The 16662-nt window shown below is 38.1% G+C and overlaps 1 long non-coding RNA gene across 1 annotated transcript; it reads left to right on the top strand.

The window, feature by feature from the left end:
• Nucleotides 1-13291: 13291 nt before the first annotated feature.
• On the top strand, nucleotides 13292-14059 carry LOC148013654 (uncharacterized). The gene is made up of 3 exons (XR_015688921.1): nucleotides 13292-13411; nucleotides 13710-13751; nucleotides 13847-14059. It is a non-coding gene; the product is annotated as an uncharacterized LOC148013654 (long non-coding RNA).
• Nucleotides 14060-16662: the final 2603 nt, after the last annotated feature.

Below are 16662 nucleotides of genomic sequence, written 5' to 3'. Positions count from 1 at the left end.
TCAATGCCCCACCCTCATTAGGTGCTACCAATGATCCATGGTGCTCAAAGTTGTAAGGCCCCCATTATGAGTAGAAGCCAAGTGTGAGCCCGGACATTGGTGGAGTCTTAACTTGTATATTAGATGAGGTCTATGTGACCGGATGGCAAAAAGGTGACCATTGTGGGTCTAATCTTTGGGTTAGACGGAGTGGTTAAGCTGGTAGCAACTCGAGGCGCATTGCATTGAGTTGCGGTGTAAGAAAGTTAAAAGGGGCCCCTATTGTGGGGTCTGGGGGCTGGGGGGGTCCTAGGGGGGCCAGCGGCCCCCCTGGTGGGGATCTGGGGGCAGCGCCCCCGGCCCGATGGTAAAGTGAATATTCCCTGGAATATTCCCTGGCCGACTAGTGGAGGCTCATATGGTAGGTCGGTCAGCAGGTCGACCGAACGACCTTCGCGGGATATAAAAGCTAAACCCCTTCGCAGCCATCATACACTCATCTTTCACCCAGTCAGAGTTGTTATTCCAGCTAGCCTTAAGCTCTTCACCTATCTTCTGTCTAGATCGCCATCTAAGCTTCACACAGTGGAAGTGCACGGGTGGACAGAGCCATCTTTGTATCAGTTGTTTGGAGTTAAAGAATTTACTGATTCTCCTCTTATCTGTTGTGTACTCTCTATCTCTTTCTCAGATTCTGTTCGTTGCGCCGTGTAATATTTTACACACTGAACATCACCTAACTTGACTTATCTCTCGAAACCACAAGCTTTCACTACCTCATTCAATAGAAACTTCTCTTCTTCCAATGTTGTCAAGTCACCAACCGAAAACATATCATCTATGCCTTCACCTCAAGAGAACACTTTTATCTAAAATCAAATTTGAGCGTACCATTAACTTCCTCTAATTTTTGCAAAGTATGTCACCCTGATCAATGTCAGCTCTAGGTCATAGAACTTGAGCTCCTTCAATTCACACATGTATATTTTTTCATGGCTTGTTTTTGTGCTTCTTTGGGTGTCATCATTTCCTCCCACACTAAAACATGAAGCATCCTCGCGAACCTTGTCGAAGTAAAACCACTATCTAACACAAACAACATCTAAAATTGTTAGTAAAAAGATTTTGATGATGATGCCTAGCCATGGTAGGGTATCAAGACTCTAAAGTCATGATCACCAAAGTAAGGGAATTCCTACCTTGGTCACTCCCATATTGAAAAACTTGTATATTCTCCAAAGGATAGGATTCAAGCTTCCACAAGGAATCACAAGAATAACTTCTCCATGCAATGAAGAAAGAAGAACGAGTCCATCCATCATGTAGCTTTGAAGGCACTTGAGAATTTAGGGTTTGAATGTACATATGTAGGCATGTATCTTTATATGTGGATATGTCTTTGCAAAGGATTTTAATTTTCTATGTTAATGATATGATGTTAAGGGTTATGAAGCAAAAAAATTATCTTTAAATGTTTTCATTTTAGGGAGGTGTAGTTGGAAGGGGAGGCTAAGTGTGAGAAGGTGTTACTAGTGGAAGAGCAAGACAACCTCCCCACTATTGAGGGTTATGGAAATGGAGTCAAGAAGTAAATAAGTTCATTAAAGGGGAAAATGGAGGAGCATAGGAACAAGCTCTTTAAAAATAAAAAAAAGGTTTAGTGAATTTAAAATGCATTAGGTTTTTTATTAAAAATTTAGGGTTGAGGGATGGGATGAGAGAGGTATTAAGGCTGGTTACACAATGCCATTGCCCACCCAATCTGTGCCTAGTTGGTGGGCACAAGAAAAGTTGTCTTAGGCGGTCACTTGTCTGCCACTTGCTATACATTGGGTGGTGGACACTTTTCATGGTCAATAAGTGTTTGTCCATCTTCCCTCCACACGCATTTACACAATGGCCACCACCTATGCACCGAACACTTCCTAAATTATCCCCAGATCACATGTGAATGAAGGGATGCTATATATGTTGATCATTATTGCCATAATAATAATAATTTTAATATTTGATTAAACACAATCATTGATGCTAGATTTTTTTAAAAGCAACCAATAAAACTAAAAGCATTACAAAACAAAAAAAGACTAATAAAACTAACACAAATTAGTAATGAAAAAGAGAATAGGGGAGTTCAGCCCCTTCACCATGTTGTTGAGCCATGACTCTACCCAGCTCTCTACAGGAAAGGTGGAAAGAGGGAAATTTTATTAGCACACCACCCCTCTTTCCACTTGCAATGGAGATGCTATAGAAGTTTACTCACCATTGTCTTCATCGTCAATCTTATATGCAGAGTGAGAATCACCAAAGATTGTTCTCACATTTGTGTTCTGCCTCTCTCAAAACATGGCTCAAGCAACGTTGTCTCTTCGAGATACTCCCCTAGGATGGCTTGTCCTCGATGTTGGCTCACCTGATTGAGCTCTTTGTATTGCTTGCTTGTATTGCTTGTGTGGTACCTATGTTTGTTAGCATAGCAACCTTTGCCAATCCATTCCTCAAACTATTTTGTTGGTCCATGTCTTGACAAGGTGCACTACTTTCTCTCTCAAGTTCCTATCGCTTCACGTATCCATGCATCATCAAAACTATCTCTATGTACAATGCATAAATTATGTAGAACAAGGCATGCTGCCACCATCTTCGGGACATTTTGTAAGAGCATGTCACATCTCTTCAACAATATACAAAATCGTGCTTTAAGGATACCGAATGCACTTTCAACTGGCATACGAGTACTTGATTGTATGTAATTCCAATAATAACATTCTAGAGATAGTCCATCCTTACTATCCTTGAAAGGAGGAAGCATCCAAAAGCGTGCAAGATAAGCGCAAATGCCTAGTAGACAATATTGCCTCGATGTGCAATGTAACCTCAAGCCATGAACTCCATCAAAGTATGCAATTGCATACTGTCATCATCCCCATCATCCAAATCACTTAACAATAGCTAAAACATTGCCATGACAGCAACTACAATACTGATGACACACATTATTAGAAGACTTTCATCATCCATTCGCTTGTCGAAAGATTTAACAAAATGCACCAATAGACAAGGCATGTGCATCCCTAACAACATTGGCATGATTCCACATATATTCATCCACCACAAGATCATACCATTGACAAGTGATCTTGCAACCATTGCTTGATATGGCATTGTGGGCCTTATTCTTTCTATATGACTCATAGATGCATCTCCAATGTTTTCTACATGCTTCACCATCTTTATCAAACTCTAAAAATAGCAATGCTAGTTGTGTGGCTACCTTGGACCATATATCCGCTCCTTACTTTGATGGATTTGAGAACTCCGAACTCATAGATCCTTGGATGTGAATGAGTTGTATTGTCCATGCATCCTTCCATTGAGCAAATGGTTTTTTTGTGGTTGTTGAATGATCTTATGTCTCAAGTGCATCATCCTGATTCTTTCCTTTCCGTGCCCTCTTTGGTCTAGGAGGTTTTGGTGCATTAGACTCCAGTGAATTTCATCGTGGACATTGCTTGTTGGCATTTTCAGAATGTGGCACCATTGATACTTGGGTCTGAACCACGTCAACCTTGTCACATGTGTCCTAGGTTGCATCACAAGAACTTATTGCTTGTGGTTCTTGTTGTGGTGGTGTCGAGAGGCCATGTTGAGGACTATGTGGGACTGGACAAAGAAATACATTATTGTGTATTTTTGTGGGCCCCTCTATACGTAAATGTCTTGGACATTGGAATGGTGTGAATTGAGGAGGATGAGGATTGATGAAAGGAGGGCACTTTGGAAACACATTTACAGGGATATTGCCAGCCACACTATGGCTTGGAATGTGGCTTGGAACGCCCACACTTTGGCTCGAAAAGTACATAAAGTCATTATTGCATATTGCATCCTAGCTCATTTGAGACACAAACTATTGAAACTTCCCCAAGGGAGTGCTCTCTTGAGAATTCATCGAGCTCCACCTTACGCATGAAAATTGATCCATTATTTACAATATGTGGATGGACAAACAAGTTTATTGTTCTTTACATAATTGATCCATTATTATTCTTTACGTAACTTTATGAGACAACCCGTATACAAGATCATTCTATGCATAACTTTACGAGACAGAGATTCACATTCTATGCATAACTTTATTGTTCTTTACGTGGCTTTATGAAATAATTTGTGTATGCATAATTGCCAAATGCATAACTTTATGAGAGACAATATCAATATATGCATAATAAGTGCATGCATAACATTATGGGACAATCTGTATACATAATCATATATTGTATTATGAGGGTCGTTACACACCCAAATGCGGCCACCCAAGTCCACCAACATGGGCCAATAGGAAGGGGCCAATACGAAAAAAGGGCTTAGTGTATACATATTCAAATGAGCTTATCAATGAGCCAACAGATTCTATTCATCAATTTGGATGTAAGGTTCTTATTTGCTATGGTCACACAATTGTATCTAACTACCAAACTATGAACTAAAAAGTTAAAGTAGCTTTTATGGAAGCTAACTACAATATGTCAAAACTTGTCAAGCAACTAGAATCTACATAGGTTTTTACAAAAACCTAATTTACTTTGTTAATAACTAATTTGAGCTCGGCTATATCATGATGCTACCAATCTAGTCCAAACATATACTTTTGCATATGCTTTTTCACTTTAAACTTCTTGGAACAACTATTACCTTACAAGGGATTAACCAAGTTTCATCTATTGCTTATGTACAATGACATGCCAATCCATATACAAGATCATTCTATGCATAACTTTACAAGACACAAGTTCTTGAAACAATTATCACCATACAAGGATTAACCAAGTTTCATCTATTGTTTGTGCACACATGCCAATCTGTATACAAGATCATTCTATGCATAACTGTATGAGACACATATTCTTGAAACAACTATCACCTTATAAGGGATTAACCAAGTTTCGTCTATTGCTTATGCACACATGCCAATCCGTATACAAGATCATTCTATGCATTACTTTACGAGACACAGATTCTTGAAACAACTATTACCTTACAAGGGATTAACCAAGTTTCATCTATTGCTTATGTACACATGCCTAAAGATTTGTTAGGAAAGAGACTATGCCTATTTAGTTCTAATCAATGGGCTCCAAAATGCAAAGAAATTTTAGCTCCGTTACAACAATAATGTTTAGATAACCATAGGGGGTGTTTCATAATAGGTCTACCATTGTTAGTTCACCACCTTATAAAGCTCCTTATTTTCAAGACCAAAATTTAGAGAAAAATTAGATTTAACCCCAAATTCAGGAACTTCTAGATCAAATTCAGGAACTCCTTTCCACCACATGGTGTGACATCACACTTATTTAATGATCTAAAGACACACAGTCGTGCATCATGATGCATAGGACATGCCCTTATCTAAATTCAAGGCAAGCAATGGAGTAAAGAATCTAAATTCAGGGCATTCGGTTCACGTGTGTGTATGTGTCTCTTATCTTAGAAAAAAAGCTAAGATGTGCCTTAGATGCTTAGCAAACAAACAAGATGTGCCTTAACAAACAAACAAAAGTGCAGTAAAGAAAAACAACTTAAGTGTATACCCTTTTCTCACATTTTCCCATGCAATACTTTAGAAGGCACATTACATGAAACAATCACAAAAGAGAGAAGTTTCCATTGATGAGCATAATTGCTTTTATATGTCAAATAATTCTTAGTCTACAAGCTGACACTAATATATTTCTCTGTATTTTTGTTCTTTCGAGTATTGCTTCTCTCTTTTTGTTGCTAAATTTCAAAAACCCAGATTTGAAGATCATGAGCTTGGTTTGAAAAGCAATCATTGGCATTGCAGTTTATAGGATCCATAAATTGTTCTATAACTCATGCTTTATGTACCATCCATGTAGAAGAAACTACTAGAGCAATGGAGGAAAGAATATTGGAAGTTGGCAATGGAGGAAAGAATATTGGAAGTTGGACGCAAAGGACAGGCTCCTTTTTCAAGGCCTTTGACTTTGCTTTGACAAAAAATTGAAATGATACTGCCATGTGTGCTTTTTTGGAAGAAGAAGATTGATAGGATAGTAATAAGCTGGTTTATGGTATGGGGATTTGGTACCAAGCCAATAATTTTAGGATTAACATCACCTATGGAATGGATGCTTAGAGGGATTGATACCGTTGATGCAGGATGCATGAGAGAGAGAGAGAGAGAGAGAGAGAGAGAGAGAGAGCATACCTATGATAGATGAGCAAGATCACAATAGCACCTCCATTCGTTCAAGACCACAGCTACAATAAACCTGCAACCAAAAGCCATACATTAGCGTGCAACCCTAAAATAAGGTGTGGATGGATTGCACATGCAATAGGAAAGACTTCTCACCTGATCACAATCCATATACGGGCATGGTGACCCTAGAAACATTTATAGAAGCACAGTGGCAGAGATGACCAACGGCTCACGTAACAGGAAAGAGAGGGACCCCCGACCCCATGCATTGCTGTGATTGACGAGCACAATGGAGGAGCCCACACCCCAGCCTATGGATGGAATCGGATGGGGGAGCTACAAAGCACCCCCAATGTGTAAAAGGGGCCTTCACTTGGGTGGCCGCGTTCACATGTGTAATGGCCTTAAGGAAAAGGGCGGAGGATAAGCCATGATGCCACCTCTAGAGGGGAAGCTTGAGGATTTTCCTATGTGTGGAGGGAATAAGGAGGCTGACATGTAGAGGGAGGAGGTCATATTGCTAGTAGGGAAAAAGTGATTGTGGATGATGAGGAGGAAGAAAGAAGGGAAAGAACCCTGTTGTTGTGGATTTCTTATGTTCCTATTTCTTCTTTCGATGATATGGAAGTGGGCGCCAACAATGATCCATGGCCTTCTTCTCTTCTCTTTCATATTTTCTTCTTACTTCCTAGAGCTCCTCTTCCCCTTTATCTTTTGCTACTTCTCGAGAACATGGATAGGTAGCGGGTGAGACAAGGTTGTGCTATTGCTTCAATTTCTCGAGAGGGGATACCAAGATCCCTTGAAGATGTAATCTTACAGCTCTCCATTCGTGTGGAAGGGTACTGGGGCTATTGGTGTGTGAAAATGAGGGGCAAGAAATGGTGGCAAGAAGGGGAAGCCTGCTTGAATGCGTTATCTGTGCCATAGCTCTCTCCACACGAGTTCTAGTGATATCTACTTCTTCAATTCTTCCTTTCCTCCACATCTTCTCTGCATTATTGTGATTGTTCATCTTCTTCTTTTTCTCCAGAAATGGAGTATAGGTTGACCTTTGGATTTGGAGCCACTATGAGTAGCAATGGAACCCTGTTATCTCTATTTATGGGCACATTGTTGCCTTTCTAGTCTACATCCTCCTCATCGTACACTAGCACCTTTGTATGTTTCTTCCTCCTCCTCCTTCTCATCATCATGTATAATGTGTCATGTTGATCGGGCTACTCATTCTACCCTATTAGAATTGTTGCCTAGATTATCCTCATGGTCCTGTCGAAGTGCCCCCCTTGAGGAGTTGAATAGTAGTTAGCGGCCTCTACTGATGAAAACCATGCCTTGGAGTTGGTCCCTGAACAGTCACTCTCCTTCCCTCCAAGCTCCTTTAATTTCAGCACCTAAGTAGAGTTTCTCCATCCTCACCTCAGTCCCTGCTATCCCATAATGGAGTTCTGATGCTTGTTTCTTCCTCTCCAAGAGCCCCTACTCACTTCTTCTTGATCTTGTTTCAGAGACGCCCTCTTTTGAATTTACCATGGATTGTATAAGAAAACCACTAGATAGTACATTTGATATAGCCCATGCAATCTCTTTCTTGATCTCAAACTTAGCATTCACCAATACTGAATTTGCTCCTTGTTCCCTACAGTCATGTTTAATAAGCACATCATCTGTCACAAGCAACAAAGTCCCCAAGTTCTTGTGTCTCTCTCACCTTCGCTCCCTCTTTTCCATCCCCTTATTTTCTCCTCCAATGTTTCCTCAATAGTGGTGAGCATTGCTATGATGGTAGTGGTAGAGTGTGGTTCAATTTTTGGTAGCAAAGAAGCAATAAGAGAGACAGGGCAGCCAAGGTGTATTTTAGTGATTTTGTAGCAATGTGATCATTATTTTATTTACCAAAAATCAGAATATTATATATGCATGGATATTTTTGTATGCCTTATTATTGTGCTTCTTTGGGTGTCATCAATACATGAAGCAATTCAGCTTGCTAAAGGTCCTACCAAGTATACCACAAAGATATGCCTTCATTTTGGCCCAAACTTGTGGAAAATACACTTTCAAGTTAATCTTCAAGGCTAGGACAGCTAGCAAAGGGAGCCATTTAGACAAGAGAAAACGTTTCAAATAAGTTACATTGCAAGGTTTTAACTTTTCCTACAATTTATGGCACAAAACAGGGAATAATCCAAGGTCTAATGCTCAATGTGGATCAGATTTTAAAAGGACAGATTTTGGAGAGAAACTTACAGTGAATAATTCACAAAGAAAGCATGTACCTAATGAAAAATTGAAGGAGATATACACCAAAGGTTTATGTTTCAAGTGCAGGGAGAAATGGACCCTTAATGATAAGACAAAATGTAAATCAAAGGGAGCTAAAATCAACATGATTATAGAAGAGGGATCGGATGAGAAAGTAAATGAGTGTGAACTCTTTTAAATGTTTATCTATACTTACATTAAAGGATCCATATAAAGATGAAAAAGCTGAAAATGAGGAGTTTATGCTCCTATGGATGGGTTTCCTTTCAACCCAAGTGGTTCTTCTATGATGTGTATAATATCTCATGATGCACGGATGGGTATTAGAGGTGAAAATAATCTTCGACTCAAAGGGCTTGTAATTGGAAAAGTTGTCTATATTCTTATGGATATGGAGAGCACACATACCTTTGTAAATGCATAATTTTTGGATGGGCTAAAGCTACTACCTAAGGATATGGAGGCACCATTAAGGGTATAGTTTGCCAATGGGGCTTTTGAAGCCAATCATGAAGTATGCCCATGCAATCCTATTGATCTTTCACCATCATGTAGCATTCATAGTGATCTTGTAGCCTTGAAAATGGGACCTATTGATGCAGACCTTGGATGTGATTGGCTGAAAACAATTGGAAGATTCAACATGGATATGAATGCATTGCAAATGGAATTTTCTTAGGGTAGGTAAATACAATATTTTGGCAAATACTTTGTCAAGAATGTGGGTATGTTCACTTTCTTCAATCTCTACCCTATCCAAAGATTGGATCCATGATATAAAAGAAGAGTATTTACTTGATGAAAATGTAGCCATTATGATGAGAGCATTTCAACAAGGAAGCAATGAGCCTTTATTGGGGAATCTTACTAGTCTTTGTACTTGCTGTTTCATTCTCTAATTATTTTTTCAAAGTATCCCAATTTTACATGGGATAATGGATTATTGTGGTACAAGGGATGGGCTTATTTGACACATCAAATATCTTTCAAGCATCGCATCTTGCAACAAGAAATGTATTCTCGAGCTATTTAAGACACTTGACACTATTTATAAGAGTTTTTATGGGAAGGGCATCTAGAGGGATGTTAAAGATTATGTCATGCAATGTCTTCCATGGCAATAAAATAAAGATTCCATGCTTCTACCTGATAGATTTTTTTGGCTATTACTTGTGCCTCAAGAGAAGTGGATTAATATACACATGGATTACATCATAGGATTGCCAACAATGAAGTATGGATGGAATATAATTTATATGATTGTTAATCAATTGATAAAATCAACCCGTTGGAGAGTGTGTTCAAGATTCATCGAATGCCATTAAAGATAGTATCTTATTATGATACTAAATTTATGGGCAAATTTTGGCGGAGTCTATACTCTTTTACGGGCACTAAGTTGACTCCTAGCATGGTCTATCATCCCCAAACAAATAGACAAACAGAGTGCATCAACAAGTGGTTAGAAGCATAACTTTGTCACTTTTGCCATGATAATCGAGCTTCTTGGGACAATGGTTACATTTGGCTGAATTTTGCTATTATAACACTCATCATATGAGTATCGGCTTGTCATCCTTCGAAGCACTCCATAGGTATAAGATGCAAATACCTTCCGCTCTTTTTAATGATGATGTGAATCTATAAGCTAAGGCTGAACTTGAGAAGATGGAAGCTTTGATGAGTCAATGCAAGGATAATATTTGCAAAGCTCGAGATGTTATGAAGGTTTATTCCAATGAGAAAAGAAGACCATTGGAATTTGATGAGGGTGACTGGGTTTTTCTCAAAGTGCCTAAGTCTAGATATGCATCATTGAAAGATGGTCATAGTAAGCTAGCTCATCAATTTTATGGTCCTTATCAAATCATCAAGAGAGTGGAAGAGCTTGCGTATAAGCTTGATTTTCCTTCTTCAATGCACATTCATGATGTCTTTCATGTTTCTCAACTAAAGAAGTATGTGTGTCCAGCCATTAAAGTTTTGGAAGAATTGCCTATCATCTATGAGCTTGAAAAAGTCAGATAAAGTTTTGAGGAGCCAAACATTGATGAAATATCTTATTAAATGGTGGGATTTATGTCTTGAAGAGCGTACTTGGTAGCCTTTCTCATATCGTGATTCCTTTCCTTAGCTAAAAAACATTGAATTTCAAAACTTGGTAGCTTATTGTATTAAATTTATGTCACAAATTTAATTGGCCTAACTTAGCCAAATATTTTTTTAATGGATGAAACAACTTCTATATATGGTGTCTACTTTCTAATGACACCTCATTTGATGGATTTGGCTATGCATATACTAAGTTATGCCAATTTTCATATCGACTATCTTGACTGGACAATTACAATAGTTTGCACCTCCTTCATCTTTTGTAAAGTATGCTTCAAGAGGGATCTTATTCAAATTATGGACTTCTTTCTTTCCTTTGATCTACATCCTCACAAGCTCCTTTATATATTCTTTGTAAATATTATCTCATGTCCAAGATTTGAAGACAAGGTGTAGAGAAGGGGGGGGGGATATATAAAGCTGAGTGGAAAGTATGTTCATTATCTTTTGCCAATTAATCAAATATTGTTCTCCAGGCTTCCTTATGTGGACTTCCCACCATAGCTAAGAGGTGAGTACCTTGCTCCACCATTGCAAGGGGTGAGTTTCTTGCTGCCATTCTTATTTTCTCTTGATATATTGTTATATCATAATAATAAGATTATTGGCTATGGTTATCTTGATCATGGATTTCATATTTCCTTGAGTATATTTTTTATCTCTTGGTAATGAGAAACTGGCTCTCTTACATGCTAATTTGGGAGGAAAAGCCAATTGCACAGTATTGCACTTGGGCTATCAATGGAGGGAGTGGGGTAGATTGTGGTGATTTTAGTAGTATTGGAGAAGAGGACTTGTGTGTCAAGGTGGTGGTAGGCTTAGTGCATATTGTCAATGGGCTATCATGCCTTGACTCATGAGTTTGAGTGGTGAGTCTAAGTTCCCATCATGGCCATTTGATTCAAAAGAGGAATTCTTGGTGGGTGATATGATACTAATTGAAGCTAGTCATTGACAAATGAATGGAGTGTTGTGGTGTGTCAACCTTGTCATCCACTTGTTGGTGGTAGTTGGAGATGAAGACATGGGAGGAGTGGCTAGAGGTATTTTGAGGGTGACAAAAGGCTATTGGTGGTTTCATGCTTGAGGTGGTCCACCTTGTATCCTTTAATATGGGCCCACCCGATTAAAAATTTATAGCCAAGTTTTATCTAAAAGGAAAGCTTGAGGTGGGCCACCTTGTATCCTTTAGTACGGGCCCACCTTGTATCCTAAAGTATGGGCCCACCTAATTAAAAATTTGCAGCCGAGTTTTATTTCAAAGGAAAGCTTTGGTTTCTTTTTAAAAAATGTTTATAAACAAGACCAACATTGATTGCTTTCCTTTTTTAAAGTACTTGTTTGTGGAAAAACAACAAAAAAAATGTTTATAAAAAAACCCAACATTGATTACTTTCCTTTTTAAAGTACTTGTTTGTGGAAAAAAAACCAAAAAAAAATCCAAACCCATGATTAGTTGCACGAGAGAGAGAGAGAGAGAGAGAGAGAGAGAGAGAGAGAGAGAGAGAGAGAGAGAGAGAGAGAGAGAGAGAGAGAGAGAGAGAGAGAGAGAGATGTGGTTGCAAATTGGAAGAGGTGGGGAAATAATGTTGCTTCTCAAAGGGGCCTAGCGTTCCATGCAAGGAACATTAGCTATATTTTGTTTTGTGAACCTAAGCCACTACACCATATTAATGTGTGTCTTCCAAATACAAGGAAGTTATTTGCAAATGCACTCTTAACTATTACTTTTACCTAAGAAAAATAATGGCACTCATCAAAGGTTCTTAAGCTTTGGTAATTTGATTAAGAGTAGCAAAGTACTTTCTATTTTTCGTTTCAGAGGAGAGAGCCTTTGCTTTATATTAATCTAATGTAAGTTATGTTATCATTTAAGCAATTTAATCTCTCAACTACCAAGCATGCCAACACAAGTATCTTAACATTGTTGCTTTCACTTTTGATCTTTAGGGAGTCATAGCCATACAATCCAAGACTAAGGCAAATCTAGTGAACAATGTTTTTTCCAAATACCATGTTAATAGGCTAGCAATATTTTTATTAAGGCTCAATGTTATATATACAAAGAAGCAAAAGTTAGAGTTTCATTGGGGACAAAGCTAAGTTAGTCTATCGCTCTTTAATCTCCTTTCTAAAAAGTTAGAGTTTCATTGGGGACAAAGCTAAGTTAGTCTATAGTTCTTTAATCTCCTTTCTAAAATGTAAAGAAGATTCTTGAAGAATGCTATTTTAGCACTAATAAGCTTATGTTAAAACATATTTATCAAAGAAGTCATTTAGACATGATTTAACAATATTAAGGATTAATCGTGTTTATCAAGTAAAATAGAATTGAAGAAAATTCATTCGACCGAGTCAAAATTAATACAAAATGTGTGTTCAACAAAGAGAAAGACAAACACATGAGAGGGTAAACAACTACTCCCTTGGAAACATATTAGAGGGTGAACAACTACTCCCTCTAGAACATATGAGAGGTTGAACAACTACTCTCTTGGGATGTCATCAAGTGCATACTTCTTAGTCTTCTTTATGTAAGATGAAAAGTTACTATTTCTCAAAACCTTGAAATGGTGGCAAATAGCATGAATGACAATCAAGGGAAAGAAAATGGGCAACATATCACTTCCACATATTCAAACACAAGCAGTTTCACCACTTGAGTGGTGTGTTCTTAGTGCTCTAATGATACTACATGGTCCAATAAGCAATGTAGAAGGCCCTTACCTTCCTCCCATCTCCTATCCTTGGGGTCTCTCTCATCCAAGCTTTATTTCTCGTCCTCATCCCCCAATTGTTGAGAATCTATTTACTTTACTTAAGGTATTGCCTTGCTCCAAATGCACTTATTTTGTTTCAATGGACACTTCTCTCAACTTGACAAAACCTTTCACACCACTTAACCTTCATCTTCTTCATTATCAAGTCATACATGGCCTTGTTCTTTACAATGAGTTATGTTCTTTGCCATTGGCTTTTCGAATACCTTCTTTTCTACAAGGGACCTATATCATTGTAACCTCCACTTTATCCAACCACACATTTCTCTCCCTCAATTACCAACACTTTGTTGCACCTAATCTATATATCTCAAATTCCATTGTTGTCCATGGCATTGCAGGCTTCTTAGCACCCTTCACTTTGAATATACCATTTCCAGGAGGTAAGTAAAGAAATGAAAATAAACAATACTTGTAAAACCACTACTTGCATTAGACCAAAACTTATTAATTGGGTTTTATCTTTGTATGCTTGTAGGTTGAATGCAAAACATAATGTGATACGAAAGCTTTTGGGATGCAATTGCACCAAAAGTTGGATGAGTCAATTTAATATGATCATGCATAGATTAGCAAATAGAATAGTGTGGAAACAAAAAAGACTACTCTCATTAGAGACCTCTTGTTGCTCTCTCTTAAGGATTGTAAACAAGCTTTTAACTAGTTTTAATGGAGAATTCTACAAGTTTCAATTATGAGCTTTTATTGAACTAAATATTTCCTTGTGCACTATTTTAAATTACTTTGATTCATAGCACAAGCATGAGAATACACCCAGTCATATTGCCACTTTGTGCAATTGGTGGCTTTCTCATATCACCCATGAGTGCTCAACCAATGCACCCAATTAGGTTAATTGGTTCTTTTGCTAAAACTATTATTTTAATCACGTAGGCTATAAGATCCATACTCTTGTCTAAGCAAACACATTTGCACATGCGCGCGCGCGCACACACACACACACACACACACACACACACACACACACACACACACACACACACACACACACATGTGACTATGTTCCAATTTCTAACTTTAAAATCTCTCATTAGAAGCCTAATATGATTCTCTTTAGTTAGAGTATGAATGTGTTCCAAATACTAAATTTAACACCTTTCATCACAAGTCTAATGTGATTCTCTTTTACATAGGGGTCAATACTTGTTACCCTATAAGGCATCTAATTTAGAAATTGCATACACATATTCAACCTTAGGTTAGGTTACATGCCAAACGACGGATGCTCGGCCCAGACCCTTGCCCAGAGTGTAGACAATCAATTTTTGAGATTGCGCACATACATGAGCACATTTTTTGAGTTGTTAAGAATGCAAAAAATACAGCTTTGTTTATGGAAAGTTCACCTATTTAGGAAGTAAACAACAAGTCATGTGCTTTGAGATGAGATGTGTAAGAAATAGCTAAAGCCCAACTTTTAAATAAGTATTTTGATTGGTTACGATTTATGAAATAGAAGTCCAACTTTTAAATAAGTACTTTGATTGGTTAATGTTTACTAGTGTTCCACACACACTTTGCGCACGTGAAAATCCATTTCTCCTATTTCTCTCTCCTCTTTTCCGTCTCTGTTTCTAAATTTATTTCTTCACCCTCTTTCTCTATCTCTCCCCCCAATTCCCTATGTCTAATTCTCTCTCTCTCTCTCTCTCTCTCTCTCTCTCTCTCTCTCTCTCTCTCTCTCTTTGCCTTTTATTTTAGTTTATATTTTCTCCCCTCTCTCTCTCTCTCTCTCTCTCTCTCTCTCTCTCTCTCTCTCTCTCTCTCCTTCTTCTTCTTCTTCTTTTTTCACTTTCTTTCCACCCCTTATTAGTCTCTCTTAAAGTATGTAAATTTTAACTTTTTCCTATATATAATTATCTCTCTTTATGTTCATATTCTCTCTCTTCTCCTCTCTCTCTCTCCACCCCCTTTTCTTCTCCTCCCCTTTCTCCTACTTTTACGTTTTTTCTTATCTCCCTCTCTCTCTTTTAAATTTTATATTCTCTCTCTCAAAAAAAATATTTAAATTAAAAAAGAATTTTCTCTTTTCTCTTTCCCCATCTCTCTTCATCATCTTCTTCTTCTCTCTCTCTCTCCCCTCTCTTTTCCTTCTCTCTCCCTCTCCTCTTTTTTCCTTTTTTTCTTCTTCTCTCTCTCTCTCTTTAAATTTTTTTCTTTTCTCTTTCTTTTAAATTTTATATTTTCTCTCTCTATGTTCAAATTCTCTCTTCTTCTTCTTTTCTCTCTCCTTTTCTTCTCTCCTGCTTTTCTTCTCTCCTGCTTTTCTTCTCTCTATCTCTCTCCCCCCTCCTCTCTTTTTCTTTTTTCTTTTCCTCTCTCTATAATTCTCTTTCTCTCTGTCTCTCTCCCTCTCTCCTCTTCTCTTTTTTTGCTTTCTTTATCTCTCTCTCTCTCTCTCTCCTTATTTCTCTTTTTCTCTCTTTCTCTCTCTCTTTCAAGTTTTTTCTCTCTATATATATTTTTCTTCTCTTTCTATTTTTCTTTTTCCTCTCTTCCTCTTTCTCTCCCCCTATTTTCTCTCTCTTTCAAATTATAAATTTCCTCTCTGTCTCTCTATCTAAGTCAAAAACTATATAAAAATTTTAACTTAAAAAAGACTATTCCCTTTCCTCTTTTTCCCCTCTCTCAGTCTTTTTTCTCTTTCTTCTTCTTCTTCTTCTCTCTCTCTCTCTCTCTCTCTCTCTCTCTCTCTCTCTCTCTCTCTCTCTCTCTCCCTTCTTCTTTTTCTTCTATCTCCCTCTCAAAGTGTGTGAAAAACTATGTCCCAAAAACTTAAAATTAAAAAAAAAACTTTTAAAATTTTATATTAAAAAATTAATTTAACAGAGAGAGAGAACCTAGGCTCTATATATGAGAGAGAGAGGAGGGGAAGAATTTAATTAAAAAGGGGAGGGGGAAGAGAAAGAGAGAGATTATACATGAGAGAGAGTGGAGGGGGTTTGAATGAGAGAGAGAGAGAGAGAGAGAGAGGAGGGGGAGAGAGAGAGGAGGGGGAGAAGGGGAGGGGGCTGGGGGAGACAGGGGGTGTGATGCACCTGCACTCGTTACGCACTCAACACAGCACAGAAAGGTAACACGATATGTGAGCTCAAGGTATACTCTTGTATTATTCAATCCAAAAAGCGGGACAACATAGACACATCCCAGGACTACACCTTTGTGACGCCGCACATAAGAGGGTTCACCACTGTGTATAGGGAATCACACGTAGTGTGGAAACAAGGCAGGGCTTTGAGTCACTACTACTCCCTATATAGATGCTTCCGGTGA

This window comes from Lygodium microphyllum, chromosome 26 (genome assembly GCF_053477565.2).
Source record: "Lygodium microphyllum isolate KBCC chromosome 26, Lygodium_microphyllum_v1.1.10, whole genome shotgun sequence".
NCBI lineage: Eukaryota > Viridiplantae > Streptophyta > Polypodiopsida > Schizaeales > Lygodiaceae > Lygodium > Lygodium microphyllum.
This window is presented reverse-complemented; position numbering and strand designations above follow the sequence as displayed.